This window comes from Podarcis vaucheri (assembly GCF_965113315.1).
Source record: "Podarcis vaucheri genome assembly, chromosome: 8".
Classification (NCBI taxonomy): domain Eukaryota; kingdom Metazoa; phylum Chordata; class Lepidosauria; order Squamata; family Lacertidae; genus Podarcis; species Podarcis vaucheri.
In genome coordinates, this window is record NC_138766.1 from 3,706,949 (window position 1) to 3,723,276 (window position 16,328).

Genomic DNA, 16,328 nt, shown 5'->3' on the forward strand with positions numbered 1-16,328 from the left:
GCGGGGGGGGGGGCAGAGCCGAACTAACTGCCAGGTCAGTTCAGCACAGTGGTACCTCGGGTTACATACGCTTCAGGTTGCAGACTCCGCTAACCCAGAAATAGGGCTTCAGGTTAAGAACTTTGCTTCAGGATGAGAACAGAAATCGTGTTCCAGCGGTGTGGCGGCAGCAAGAGGCCCTATTAGCTAAACTGGGGCTTCAGGTTAAGAACAGCTTCAGGTTAAGAACGGACCTCCGGAACGAATTAAGTACTTAACCCGAGGTACCACTGTATTTGTATTTGCTTGACGGGGGCAACTGCCCCCCCCTGCTCCGCCCCTGGTTGAGGCCTGCTTCTGTGTTCAGTTACTCAGAAGTAAGCCCTGCCGAGTCCAGTTGGACTACCTCCGCAGTAAGTGCAGAGCAGAGCTCCTGCGTAAGTTTCCTACCGGAGAAAATCAACTGGGTTTCTTCTTGTTCTTTTTCAAGTGCTTCAGTTGGATTGCTTAACCTTGGATTTGCAGGCGTGCTGCCGGATCACGTGCCTTGTTTCCCGCGAGTAAGTCGCATCGAAAGGGGTTTGGTCCCAGGTAGGTGTGTCTCAAGGGACATTCCTTCCTATTTGGGGTGAACAGTTTGTGCCATGAAATCTTTGCTTGGTATATTTCAGAGCTGTTGTTTAGTGGAGGTCGCAGGATTTGCCCACAGTGCCTCCAAAATAAAATCGTGTTAGGAGAGGAACCAAATGGAGGTCAAACTCAGTGTCCAAACACCTTGGACTAAATGCCCCTCAGGGGTCCCTTCCTACTCTGCAGTTCTAATTCTGTGAAGTGGCTTGAACTAATTTATTATCACTGCAAACCTGCATTGCATAGCAGGATTCTACTGTCAGCACACTTCTGCGGTTTGTTCTTTTTTATTACTGTGTTTTAAGGGTTTTGTCCAATGTTAGTTCCACTCAAAGTAGGCCCGCTGGAATTAATAGACATGACTAAATTTAGTTCATTAATTTTGGTGGGTCTATTCTGAGAAAACAATTGGATATAACCCTTACAATGAAGTAGTACAATAAAATGGCTTGTTGAACAATGTCCTCAATCCATCTAGCTCTCAAAACTATAGACCCTTCTTGTGTGAAATCACTTTCCACTTCACCAAATCCTGTTGCACAATACAAGGCAACAGCTACTGCAGAGAGCTATCTACATAAAGGCTGTGCAAATGCACACGAGATTATATACTAAGGAGCAGTAATCAAAAAACCACAATGTATAAGAGTACTTAGTCATATTGACAATCCTTTGGATACATCCTTGGTCAGCTGTTGAGTGAAGATAACCTAGGCAGATAGGAGCAGTAGCCAACTACTGCCTGTTTGCACTACTATACCTTGATAATGTTGTTCTCTGAATTGTGGTATAATTGAGATCTAAAAATAAATTGGGATCTGTATGATTAATATTTGTGTTTGTTTTCTTTTAGTTTGGGATAAGAATGGCGATATGGAGGGAAACAGAAGTAGAACAAAATATGTTTAAGAGAACTTTATTTTGGGATAAGGGAAGTAACAGCACCATGAGAATGTTAGTAAGTATAATGCATTTAATATTTTTAGTGGATCCTTTTATTTACTTAATCCACACTCAGAATCAATACTTAGATTATGTACCCCGTGGACACAAAGATGCGTTTATCATAAAGCCACAGGACAGGAAGAAAGCTGGGAAACCAGCAAGATAATGGAGTGAATTCCCCACATTTTCCACATGTCTACTTTAGCCTAATAGATTCAGCATCAAGTTTAGTCCAGCAGGAAAGGAGAAAAAAATCTAGCATTCTCTGCTTCTGCATAACTGTCTACTGGAGGTCCTTCTGCTTTTCCTTTGGAAAGGGGCACCTGTTGCAATGCCTCTGTCTTGAGAGACAGGAATGAAGTTAACTCCAGGAATGAAGTTAAATTACTGGAGAAACACAGTGACTGCAAGGACTGGTAACTCATAACTTCTGCCTGCTGCATTGTTTTTTCTGCATTAGCAGCAGCAAGGTGACCTCTCCAGGGTGGAAGCCTGGTTAGTGTGTATGGAGGTCCTGGGCTATCCAGGTGACAAGAACCCCCTCTGTGCCTTGCTGGTGTCGTCCAAAGGAAAGCAGAGCAATACATTTGGCACCAGCTTAGCTACAGGACTTGCCAGAAGGAGGCGTACAAGGCACCATCCAGCTGTTTTAGCAACTCCACTCTGGATTTGTGTATGGTTTATTCCGTAGCCTTAGCCAATGGTGTCCAACAAGGCAGTGGGTGCAGTGGGGAATTAGGATCAGAGTTTTCTTTCTCTTAGATGGGCTCCCTTCCCAGATTGATGAGCCCCATCTACGCCTCATTTCCCTCTACAGCACATGCAGAAACTGCCATTTTGCCCCATTAGACCCACTATTGGTCTCGTCCACTCAATCTGCTGAAGCTTGTCCTCGCATGCAGGGGAAGTCCCTAATTCATTGAGGTTTTGAGACCCAACAGCTGGCCAGTCGAAGCTGTTTCCCGGGGTATGGTTGCTGTCACATGCTGACAGCCTAGGAGCCACAGGTGAGAGCTGAGTGTAGGGTGGGAACCGAAGATGGACAAACTAAGCCAGAAGGAGCACGACATGTCCCACACCAGAGGTACTACCCAACCCCAAACCCCCTGTTTGTATTCAGACAGAAAAGACCTGCTTCTTCCTTGATTTCCACAGTAAAAAAATCCATTGCTCCTATGCAGGAGTTTCTTCTTGGATCCTACCAAACTACAGAATACAGACTTAGCTATTCCTTGAGCATTTCTTTACAAATAACAACTTACATATGTTCTGATTGATACGCTGTCTACAGAATTCCCCACAACAAGCTCCCTGTTGTTTTTTATACTTGTCTGTTTTTTCACATTGCTTGCCTTTTTTGTCCTGACATATAATTTATTGCAGCTTCTAATTGCTTTACAAGGGAAATATAAGGTTCAGGTCTAAGCAAGGAGTACAGAGTAGATAACCACACAGTTTGATATCATTATCTTTATTCCAAAGTCCAGACTGGACTTTTAAGTATCAATGCTGATATTCAGTAACTATGGTGTGCTGTTTATCCATACTGCTGAAGCAAATTGCGGAAGTGCACTTCAATCTAGTTTCTCAAGGAGAAGTATTAACCTGCTTATCAATACCCAGTACTACTTTCAAGTACAATATTGGTGTGGAAAACCTGCTTTGCCTTGAAATATCAATTTGATATATCCTTGTGAGAGAGAGGAATGTGATGTTCATTTCACTTATTGGTTTTGGTATTTTCATGACACCGTTATGCCAAAGCACTCACAGTAGTTTACATTTTATAAGAATAGTTTATAATTTTAAAAGGAATCGAGATGAAACAGGAAGATCAGCAAATCCAACTGGCAGCTCTTTCTTACCTAACACGAACACAGTACTGTTACATAAGGACCAGGTGGAAGCTTGCTGTGGGGATTATTCTAGGAGGGGAGGAGCTAAATGACAGTGTGTCCGAGCCAAGAACATGAAGGGGGTCTCAGTGTCTCACTTCTCTTTCAAGGCTCAGCCAGCTTCCCCAGCGGAACTTGCTGATGGATTAACAGACTCCGTTTCTCAAGTCTGTTTGTCTTCTGCTCTCCTGCTGCCTTGGAAATAGATCTCTTGAGGCAACCACCTCTCCTTGCCTTGCTTTGGGGTTGCATCAATGCAAAATGAACTTTTAAAAGTAGGAGCAGTAAAACAACAGACTATATGCAAGTGGCAGGGAAGGGGGGGAATCTGAAAATGATGTTCTCTGTTGTATCAAGACTCCTTTGCTTCTGGTAAATTGCACCGATTCTGTTACTCTGCAGTTTTGCAGATCATGGATTTGCATAAATTCAACTGTGATCTATATATTTTAAAATGAAATTGTGTTTCTTTATTTGATTTAACTGTGCAGTCTTATGCACCATTTGGCATACATATAAATGCATTTTATTTACCATCCCCCTTTAAATTAGAAGCACTTGTCCTGATGTAAAAGACATAAAGCAAATTTACATAATGCCCATATAAGACCTTTTTTAATGAAAAGTCTTAAATTAAGAGTGCTATAAATATATTAGTAATCAAAGAGCAAATAATACCAGTGAACATATCTCTGCAGAGCAGTTGTTGAGATCCATTTCTTACTGTCAGTGTCAGTGCATGGCACACAGTCCTAATTAACATGTTGAATTTAATGTTTAAATTTTAATAAATTTATATGCAATGAAACGCTTTCATTCAGGCCTACAGTTCCTTGAAATGAATAATTGCTTTTCTCTGATGTACAAATATATTGTTTTGTTGGGGAAAAATAGACATTTTGCATACTGCAGTATCAGTCAAATGAGCTCTGACAGTTCTCAGTTCAGAAGAAGCTTGTGCTAAAAGTGTTAAAACTTGAATAACAAGACTGTATTGGTTTTAATCTTCAGATGTTTTGTAAGAATCTTAGGGCCTGGGCCAAAGGAATCTCTCAATGAAGAGGTCATCATCCATTTTAGAATAAGTTTGCACATGTTCAGGAACACTTACTGAAGTGTGTAGAACCTAGATATAATCAAGCTACAAACAGCTGTTCAAATACCAATGTTTTCAGAGTCATTTCTTCACTGCACATGGAGGCCTGGATCCTTCGTGTTGCTAGAATAATTCTATCCATTGTATTTGTACCTTGCTCTTCCTCCAAGGATATTAGGAACATGAAGTCATCACATTTTATCTTCAGAACCACCTTGTTTTGAGGGACAGTAATTTGCCTAAGATCTCCAGATTGGCTAGGGATTTGAATCCAGATCACACAGGCCACATTTCAACATGCTAGCCAATACACCACATTGACTGTTCTTGTGTTTGTAGGCAGATGAGAACTTACTTATATGTTGCTACCACAGTTGCACTGCATTGCTTGCAAGGCAACATTTTAGGAAAAATTGGTGGTTCCTGCCCACTAAAAAGATTTGAGGAATTAGAGAAAGCTAATGTTGCCTGAGATGAGAGCTGTGATTGACTTTGTCCCACATAAATTTGGAGAATTTGTCCAGGAGAAACAACTCAGAATTTTTGTGGGAAGGAAGGTGGTTATATAAGATTAGTGAAATTTCTCAGGGCATTCCTAGTTGGTGTGTCTGTGAATTCAATTGACTGCCTTGGTCTTTTTTGTGCCTTGGAGAATACCAGACATAACTGTTTGGGGAAGAATCTAAAGCCAAAGGAAACATTTCTATCACCTGAAGGCGGCCTGCATTTTGAGGGTTATATGGAGAACTCAAAAGCTTGTTCCCTATATTTGACATTTTGATTGCTCCTAATAGGTATATTTGCCCAACTCTGGATTTTGAAGCTTTTTCTTATGGACCAACATATCCTTCTTTGTTTTTATTCTTTCAGTATCTTCAAATCCAACACTTCTTAACAGTGGCAAGCAAGATGAGTAAGAACTTATTAAATTCAGTTTTCATAGTTTAAAGAAAAAGGCAGTTTCTAGATCAGATACTACTTGGGAGAGATTGCACTAGAATTAAGTCCTATATTAAGTCCTATACAGTGGTACCTCAGGTTTAGTACTTAATTTGTTCCGGAGGTCCGTACTTAATCTGAAAGTGTTCTTAACCTGAAGCACCACTTTAGCTAATGGACCTCCTGCTGCTGCCGCGCCACCGGAGCCCGATTTCTGTTCTTATCCTGAAGCAAAATTCTTAACCTGAAGCACTATTTCTGGGTTAGCGGAGTCTGTAACCTGAAGCATATGTAACCTGAGGTACCACTGTACAGTGCAATCCTTTGCATGCCTATGCAGAAATACATAGAATCATAGAATCATAGAGTTGGAAGAGACCACAAGGGCCATCGAGTCCAACCCCCTGCCAAGCAGGAAACACCATCAGAGCACTCCTGACATATGGTTGTCAAGCCTCTGCTTAAAGACCTCCAAAGAAGGAGACTCCACCACACTGCTTGGCAGCAAATTCCACTGTCGAACAGCTCTTACTGTCAGGAAGTTCTTCCTAATGTTTAGGTGGAATCTTCTTTCTTGTAGTTTGGATCCATTGCTCCGTGTCCGCTTCTCTGGAGCAGCAGAAAACAACCTTTCTCCCTCCTCCATGTGACATCCTTTTATATATTTGAAGATGGCTATCATATCACCCCTTAACCTCCTCTTCTCCAGGCTAAACATGCCCAGCTCCCTTAGCCGTTCCTCATAAGGCATCGTTTCCAGGCCTTTGACCATTTTGGTTGCCCTCCTCTGGACACGTTCCAGTTTGTCAGTGTCCTTGAACTGTGGTGCCCAGAACTGGACACAGTACTCCAGGTGAGGTCTGACCAGAGCAGAATACAGTGGCACTATTACTTCCCTTGATCTAGATGCTATACTCGTATTGATGAGGCCCAGAATTGCATTGGCTTTTTTAGCTGCCGCGTCACACTCTTGGCTCATGTCAAGTTTGTGGTCAACCAAGACTCCTAGATCCTTTTCACATGTACTGCTCTCAAGCCAGGTGTCACCCATCTTGTATTTGTGCCTCTCGTTTTTTTTGCCCAAGTGCAATACTTTACATTTCTCCCTGTTAAAATTCATCTTGTTTGTTTTGGCCCAGTTCTCTAATCTGTCAAGGTCGTTTTGAAGTGTGATCCTGACCTCTGGGGTGTTAGCCACCCCTCCCAGTTTGGTGTCATCTGCAAATTTGATCAGGATGCCCTTGAGTCCATCATCCAAGTCGTTGATAAAGATGTTGAATAGGACCGGGCCCAAGACAGAACCCTGTGGCACCCCACTAGTCAGTCTTCTCCAGGATGAAGAGGAACCATTGATGAGCACCCTTTGAGTTCAGTCAGTCAGCCAGTTACAAATCCACTGAGTGGTAGCATAGTCAAGACCGCATTTTACCAGCTTCTTTACAAGAATATCATGGGGCACCTTGTCGAATGCCTTGCTAAAATCAAGGTAGGCTACATCCACTGCGTTCCCTTCATCTACCAGGCTTGTAATTCTGTCAAAAAACGAGATCAGGTTAGTCTGACATGACTTATTTTTTCCATCCTGACTATTGGTGATCACAGCATTCCTTTCTAGGTGCTCACAGACTGTTTGCTTAATGATCTGCTCCAGAATCTTTCCTGGTATACCACTTTGTTTCCTCAGACTCAGTCCCAGGAAAGTGTGTATACAGTTGCAATCTTACCACTCTTCCCCAGAAATAATACCACTGAGCTGGTGGAACTTACTTCTGGGTAAACTTGCAGAGGATTGTGCTGTAAACAATCTAAGACAATGGAGGGGGAGTTCGACACTTCACGTCTCACCATCTCAAAGCAGTATTTTCTTTGCATCACAATGGCACCTAATACCTTGGAAGTTAAACAGTATTTATGGAATGATTGAACACAGCTGTTAGTACTGTAATGAGATTTCATGCATCTGTGGAGAGAATATAAAAGCTAAGAAGTCTGGGGGAAATATCATTGAAATCATCAGAGCAATACTAGGATTTTTATTCCACAGGTTCTTCTGGTCTGTTATTACTTGAAGGATTGTGTAGTCGGGGAGGGGAGTGAGAAGCAAGATGTAGTCTTAAATCTCTAGCAGCAGTTAAGCTACTATATACAAAATATTGAAATGCAAGCATAATACAATTAGAAATTGTTAAAACTACTATTAATTGGTGAAATTATGTAAAGGACAGGAGATTCCTGGAAAAGTAAAATAGTGAGTGTCTCCTTGTTGTAGATAATATGAAGCGGAGATGTATGAGAGCAGAATATATAAAGAATTTGTGACTTCATATGAATTATGTTGTCACATATTCTGTACTTTAAATATTATAAATAGTTAATTTTTAATATATTTATGATATTGCTATACAGACAGGCAGATAGATACTAGATATAGGAAGGGCACTTCTAGATCAGACCAAAAGCCTACACAGTCCAGCTCTGTTCTCACACTGGCTATCCAAATGCCTGTGGAAGTCCACAAGCAAGGCACAGATGCAGTAGCGCACTCCCACTCATGTTCTCAGCAACAGGCATTCTGAGGCATATTATGAGAAGGAATCCCCTGTTTGAAGCAAATGGATGGGAGCAAGCAGTTTAAACCTCTTGTGCACGATCCCTTCCTCAGTTCAGTTCTTCCTCCTGTGGCTGCTTTTAGCTCCTAGAAAATCTTGATTTTGGATCTCCTGTTTAATCTCTAGTTTGACTCAGTATTCAGATCCAGTGGGCTGAATTGGTGCATAACAAGTTATATGAATGTAAAAAGCCGCTTCAGGTGGCAAATTGTGCACATCACAAAGTGGAGGCAAACAGTGCTTTCACACTCTGATTAGTCATTTCCTAGTTTATTGCTGAGACACCATAATTTACTGTTCATCCAAATCCGCAAACTTATGTTTGCCCTCCAAACCAGAATTTCAGACCAGCTTAAGCAATAGTTTAGAGGGAGAATGTAAACCATAGTTTGCTTTTCCCCCCAAATGTCACAGCAAACTATGGTTTTCCACAAACTACAGCATAACTAATCAAAGCACATGAGCACAAGGCTTGTTCTCATAACACCAAACCATGGTTTAGCATTACATAAACTGACCTACTTGAATTATGTCCTATATCTACATATAGCTACAAAAAACTTAATATATTTTAATCTACTTCTGAGTAAGAAAGTTACATGGCATTTTGTTTGATTCCACCATCACCCTGCCCCCAAAATTAATTTCTCTGCTGACAGAAATGAGCTATCATAGGAAAGGTTGATTTACAAAAGGGGGGAAAAAAGAAACCCCACCCTCAAACTCCCCTCCCCCCCCAAAAAAAAATCAGATTTGACTTTTCTGATTAATGGATCCTTTATATAGTAGGATAATACATTTTCTATGGAATGCTCTAGTACAATAAGACTAAGAGGGCTATGAATAATAGTCAATATGATAACAGCATCAATAAATTACCGCACATAGGACAGGATTATCCTGTAAAATGTGAAGTGTTTCAAGTTAAATTTGTTTATGATATCTGTAATTATCTGCCACTTGGATACCCTTCTCAGCAGGTTGAACAAGTACACAAAGCTTAACAGAGTTTGAAATAAAAGAAGTGTTTGGTCTACCTTTGGGTTGTTCCATTGTTGGTGTAAAAGAGAGCAGCTGGTAGCCAGCCAGGAAGTGGAGTGACGTGTGTAGAGTAACTGATAGCTTCCTGCTACCAGCCAGTTGAATTGCCACCTTGTTTTTCCCCACCCCACCCCATTCCACTTGCTGGCTGGAACCCCAAAGCCTATTCAGTTCCCCAAGTGTAGCTTTCAGGTTGACACTACTGCATCATGGGCTTCTACCTTGTTTAAAGCTGCTGCAGACATTCCCCACAAGAGGTAGGCAACCAGAGGGTGGTGGGTAAATGACTGAAACATCTGCTGTCCATTGTTTTGAGCTTTGCCAAAGACAAAGAAGACCTCAGTCCCGAATGCCCCACTTCCAGAGTGCAGAAAATTTGCATTGGTTACTAGAAGATGCAGAATTAAAGGTCTGCAGAGACACTTCCTCCTCTGTGCATTACATCATTAACTATATCTGTGATCAATCTTGATCAGTTGCAATGCTTTCTACTCACTTGGTGAATCAATTTATGTTTGCAACTTGATAACCCAACAAACAGCTAACATGAGGTGCAATCTAATAAAAAGGTAAGGAATTTTAGGTTAAACTGATCTTGTGGGAAGAGCTAAGCATCAATGAAGGCACAATATTAGGCTAACTAATGTTACCAGTTAAGCAGCTGTTCCTATTGAAATCAATCTAAAACTGATTTAATTTTGGCTGGATTATGTTCCAGGTGTGCCATTTTTAAAAGTATGTGAATTATGCTGCTCAGCACTCCCACTCCAATGTTTTAGACTTATGCCAACACTGAAACATAAACTTCCTGATCTACCTTATGCATGAAAATTATAACTGCTTTTTTAGAAAGTTACTTAAGTTCAACATTAAATTATAAGCGTCTACTGAAAGCAGACATTGCATAGTACGGGGGCGGGGAACAGCTTAATAATGTATTTTTCCTTTACATGGGTGTAATTCCATTGATGGCCTTGTGTTCATGGAGTGATCCAGTGGGTGATTCCACTAATGGAAAAAGAGGGAAGAAGTATTTGCCAGCTTCATCCCCTCCCAGAAATGGGCTCCAGAGAATTGAGGGACCTTCCAGAACAAGGTTGAAGGCAGTGGGGGAGGGCTACCATGGGGAGGGTAAATTCACAAATATTGGTTCCATCCTATAGTAGGTGTTCATAATTTGCCTTTCCTTGTCTAGGGAAAAGGAAGGTGTGGATTCAGTAACAGCTGTATCATACTTTCTTGGTCTTTCCTAGTTTGACCTTGTGTACTCTTCCTTCAGTCAGGAGCCCCTTGGCTGATTTTCCAGAGGATGATCCAAAACAGAGTTAGAAAAGTAATCCCTTGGAGGGCTGCTAAAAGTGAGAAAAGTCTCTCTTATCAAGGTATTTAATAGAACTTCCCAGCTGCAAAAGCCTTTGGAAGTGGGATTCAGCAGCTCTCGTTTAAGCTCTGATCAAGTTTATTTTGGATTATTGTAACATGTTATGGTCTAAATGCTTCTACCAGTGCAGAATGCCAAGACCCAGCTATTATCAGGAGCTCCAATAGGGAAATCATGTTGCCCCATTTTGACTGTTAGCTTCTAGGCCCAATTAAAGTTCCAGTATTGACCCTACACAGCTTCCTTGAAGAAGAGGCCTGCTCCATTAACTATTTCTCCTTGCTTCTTCCAGGCAATCTAAATGGCACTATTCTGTATGAGTTCCTTCCTCATGTGAATCAAGGCTTGCATGTTACAACATTTACAGTTAACTCATACACCATCCTTGGAAACTGCCAGTCACAATGACTGACTAGCAATGCTTCTCCCCACCAGACATGCATGAAAAGCACCAACAGTGCCAAAATAAAGCTGCAACATCAGGAACACTGGCTGACAATGTTACCCAACCTATTAACTCTATTTCACACAGAACGGACAAGCAGGCTGCCTGGAAAAACAAATGTGCACATGAACAGGAAAAATTTAGTTGAGGAAGAAAGCCCCAAGTTACCCAAGTCAACAGAAGGAAATTTCATGCAGTGGAGGAGATGACTGAGAACCAGATTTGATAGAGTGGGTATTTTAGATTGTATCAAGAGAGCCAAACCTGGTGAGGCTGAAGTCTTAAAGTTATGGGAGGAGCAAAATAAATGAGCAGTGCCTATTATATAGGAAAATCCCACAGATGCCCAAATGATTCACACAAAGGAAAGAAAAACAGCTGCTCAGATGCTTCAGAACGTGGAACAGGCATTTGGATTTACAAGCAAGCACTCACATCATGAGAGATTCATTTAGGGCATGAATCCAAGAAGGACTGTAAAAATCATGAAACACAGTTCCTAACCATTATTGAAAAGATATAAATTTCCTAATACAAAATGGATGAGGAATGCAAAATTAGTTATTTCCTGCGGTCACTAGGACACAAATTTGTTATGTTTATAGTTCACATGGCTATAACATTCCAAACTTACCACTTGGTGATGCAGTTGGACACCTAAGAGGAAAATGTGAAGAGCAAACACTCTTGAATCAGGAATGGAAGTGACACAATTTATGTGTCCCAATCCCAGAAGAGAGTCAAGGCCATAGCCAGAAAAGTTGTTTGCTACAGTTTCTACAAAGAGGGATACCTAGCCAAATTTTATAAAGCACAAAAGTCAAATAAATTCCCTGAAAACAAGCAACCAAGACAAAATAAGGGGAACAACAGATGAATCTAACTGCAAATTTTAATGATGAGAAATGAAACAAATGGTTGATTGATTCTGGGTGTCCTTCACACATGAGTTTAGATAAAAATTTCTTTGGAGGCATTAACAATCAGTAGATGGTAATATCCAAATTGCAGAGCACAAAACCATAAAGGTATGTGGCACAGGTTCATGAACCTTAAATTGCAAGCTAAGCAATGAACTGAGAGAATACTGTGCAGCAGGTCCTGTATGTCCCACAATTGAAATATGTCATGCTTAGTGTGTCTGCTTTGAACTGAAAAGGTTTTGATAGGCTGTTTAAATATGGGAAGTGCCAAGTGACCAGAGATGGGGGCACACTTAACTAATGGTGTATATGAGACCAGTCTTTCAGGACCCCAGTCTGCAAATGTGGCACACTAATGCCAGAAGGATGAAGCAGATCCAGAAATTTGGCACAGAACCTCTCCTTTCCATCAATGCTGAGGCAGCCAGCTGTCTCCAGAGCAGGCCTAAGGAAGGCAGGGCCCCCTACATGGCAGGACGGGAAGTGAAGGCTCACCTCTCTTGGCTACTCTTGCTGCCACCCTGCAGCTCCTGTGTGTGCAGCTGACTCGGCCCAGTCCAACCTTCTGAGCTGGGGCGGGGGGGGGAGGTTCACCTGACAGAGGGAGGGAGAATAGGAGGAAGAGAAGGTGGAGGCAGCAGGAGCAGTCCTGTTGCTGTCTTGTGTGGCAATAGGGTCGTAGGGTTGTTTGGGTCTGCAGGGTGACATGAAGGAAATTAAATCCAAAGTGAACACTGAAGTGCAGAAGCTGTGGGAGCTGCTGAAGAAGCTGAAAAAGCAGAACGAGCAGCTCCACATTTGCAATGCTGGTGGGGCTTCGGGCGGCAGCCCCAAGCAGCTCTTTGGCAGCATCCAGAGCAGTGGGGGGTTGGTCACCTGCATGCATCCAGATACGGCTCTTGTCGCGTCTGTTGACAGCCCGCTCTTCCCTTTGACCTTCCCCTGCCTCCGCCAGGAGCAGCCCTCTGCTCCTGGAACTTGAGAGTCACTGCCTCAGCCCCAACAAAGCTGGGCCCAGGTGGCCTCCGCCTAGCAAGAAAAAAGGAGGAGGAAGTGGCCTGGCAGATGTTTTGGCAACAGGGAGAGCCGGGGAGAATGCCAGCCTCATGGAGGAAGTGGAGCCACTGAAGCCCAACAAGCTGGAGTGACTGGCCAGCTGTGGCAAATCACCTGTCTCACGCAGCACCAAAATACATTTTTCTTTCAGTGCTGCGTGAGCCAGGAAATCCATAGGGCACTGCAGCACCAAAGGACGTGCATCTTCTGGTGCCATGCTACCCTGTTGACGAGGTGATTTGTGCAGCAGCAAAACAGGCATATCTTTTTGTGCCCTGCTGCCGCAAAGTCCAGCTGAATGGTGCAGCATTGCAGCTACGCCAGCCAGCCAGATGGAGATGTTAGGCACCAAACTTGGCACTGGAACCATACAACACTGGTCCTAAAGGCTCCCAGTATGTTTCCGAGCACAATTCAAAGTGTTGGCGCTGACCTTTAAAGTCCTAAACAACCCTGGCCCAGTACACCTGAAGGGGATATATAGTCTCCACCCCCATCATTCAGTTCGGACACTGAGGTCCACCTACAAAGGCCTTCTGGTCGTTCCCTCCCTGCGAGAAGTACAGGGAACCAGGCAGAGGGCCTTCTCAGCAGTGGCGCCCTCCCTGTGGAATGCCCTCCCATCAGATGTCAAGGAGATAAAGAACTGTACAACTTTTAGAAGATATCTGAAGGCAACTCTGTTTTTAATGTTTAACGTTTTATTATGTTTCAAAATTCAATATATTATTATTAATATTATTAATAATATTAAGCTGGAAGCCACCCGGAGTGGCTGGGGAAACCCAGCCAGATGGCTGGGGTATCATCATCATCATCCTTTTCCCTGCTTTTCAAAAGGCCAGTTGCTTGTCACAAAATGCTACTGGCACCTGGTTAATTTGAAACACTGAACAGAACTCAGATGCAGAGAGAAGGTTTAGATCTCTTTGGAAATGACAAGGTGCATGCTGACTGATGCAGACATTCCCAAGTACACGTGGGGAGATGCAGTAGCCACTGCTGTGTATCTCCAAAACTGTCTGCCAACCAAGGGAGCTACACAAACCGACCTGAAGCTTTATTATGAGGCACCCTACCTATTCTGGATAAGGGATTGATGTCTACTCCAAAATATGAGCTTGGTTGATTTGGAAGGGCATGACAATTGTTTTGGTTGGTTGGCATGCCTACCTTAACTACGACAAGACTAAGGCACACAAGGGATTTTCTAATCATATTATTAGAAAGGCGCTATATACGGTTTGGATAAAATATAAAGACCTGATTGAACCTAAAACCCCATGGTGGATATCCCCCTTGGAGGCTAATGCAGTAAAGTAAAGTAAATATGCAGGTAGGCTGGCTCACGTATAAGTCATTATTAATGGAGGAAGGCACCCAACTAAAGTTAAAGCAGTATGATGATATGAAAGAACATTTTTCAGGATGGCTACAGTACTTCCAACTAAACGAGACCTTTAAACTTGATAAAAAGAAGGGCTTTGCCAAAGAACCCTCTAAATTGGAAACAGAATTGTTAAATAATAAAACTAAGATACTTCCTAAAATGTACCGACTCCTCCTTGACTGGGAAGTCAAGGAGGAGGAGGTCAAATAAGTGATGATTAGGTGGGCCCAGGACGTTGGTCATACTATTCTCATAGAATCATAGAGTTGGAAGAGACCACAAGGGCCATCGAGTCCAACCCCCTGCCAAGCAGGAAACACCATCAGAGCACTCCTGACATATGGTTGTCAAGCCTCTGCTTAAAGACCTCCAAAGTAGGAGACTCCACCACACTCCTTGGCAGCAAATTCCACGGTCGAACAGCTCTTACTGTCAGGAAGTTCTTCCTAATGTTTAGGTGGAATCTTCTTTCTTGTAGTTTGGATCCATTGCTCCGTGTCCGCTTCTCTGCATGCTGAATGATGCAGGCCTTCCCAAGTACATGTGGGGAGATGCAGTAGCCACTGCTGTGTATCTGCAAAACTGACTGCCAATCAAGGGAGTTACACACACCTTTTGAACTTTGGCATGGAAGAATACCTAACTTGTCACACATAAGTATATTTGGCAGTATTGCTTATGCTTTTGTACACAAAGAGAGCAAGCACAAACCAGACTCCAGGGAATTACCTGGAATTATGGTAAGATACAAAGAATTATGGTAAGATACAAGGAATTATGGTAAGATATGCTTCTGGGGGCAAAAAAATGATAACAGTTATGGACTTAAAAACAGGAAAGGTCAGCGTAAGATGTGGTTCATTTTGATGAGCACAGTAAAACTGATAAAAGAGGAACTGTGATAGATTATTCTCAGCAGTCAGTGAAAGAAACACAAAACTCTTTGTACTTTTCACAATACGTAGCAGTCCAGATCTAGCTTTTACTTTTATAGTAATTAAGGCTTTCCCCCTCTCGTTTTGCCCTTAAGCAGCAAAATTAAGTACGCCCCATCATAAATAAGACTTTTCCCGTCCTGTTTTTACCCTTAAGCTGCAAATTTAAGTCCCCCCCATCGTAAATAAGGCTTTCCCCCTCTCATTTTACCCTTGCACCACAAATTTTTTTAAAAAACCCATCGTAATGAAGGCTTTCCCCCTCTCGTTTTACCCTTAAGCAGCAAATTTAAGTCTCCCCCGCCCCATCATAATTAAAGCCTTCCGTTTCTGATTGTAGTGTTCTGAGGTGATATTTGGTCTTTTGTTTTTGCTATTTTTTATGTTTTTGTGTGCCTTTTTTATTTTTGTGTCTGTGGCTTGTTTTTCGTTTTATGATTGAATGATGGATTGATTGTGTGACTGTAGAAATGGATAAAAGCCCCCTATCCAAACAATTACTATCGGTGCAGGTAAGAAAAAAATATATTTTAATTTGGAGTTTGCCCCTGGGGGTGAAGTCAAACCACTGTGTTAGCAGCACCAACGTGACCTCACCAGAGTATAAGCCTGAACAGTGCGTGTGGAGGTCCTGGGTGACCAGACAAGACATCCCCTTTTTTGGCCTTGCTGATATGGTCCAAAGAAAAGCAGAGCAATAAGTTTGGCACCAGCTACAGGAGTTGCTATGGGACACGGGTGGCGCTGTGGTTAAACCACAGAGCCTAGGACTTGCCGATCGGAAGGTCGGCGGTTCGAATCCCCACGACAGGGTGAGCTCCCGTTGTTCGGTCCCTGCTCCTGCCAACCTAGCAGTTTGAAAGCATGTCAAAGTGCAAGTAGATAAATAGGTACCGCTCTGGTGGGAAGGTAAACAGCATTTCCGTACGCTGCTCTGGTTCACCAGAAGTGGCTTAGTCATGCTGGCCACATGACCCGGAAGCTGTACACTGGCTCCCTTGGCTGATAAAGCGAGATGAGCGCCACAACCCCAGAGTTGGCCACGACTGGACCTAATGGTCTGG

General features: G+C 42.6%; 1 long non-coding RNA gene across 1 annotated transcript; it reads left to right on the top strand.

Annotated features, from left to right (window-relative positions):
- The first annotated feature begins 234 nt into the window (after positions 1-234).
- Positions 235-13,687, top strand: LOC309538842. Its single transcript, XR_014222375.1, has 4 exons — positions 235-570; positions 1,463-1,567; positions 5,416-5,458; positions 10,808-13,687. It is a non-coding gene; the product is annotated as an uncharacterized lncRNA (long non-coding RNA).
- The last annotated feature ends 2,641 nt before the right edge of the window (positions 13,688-16,328 follow it).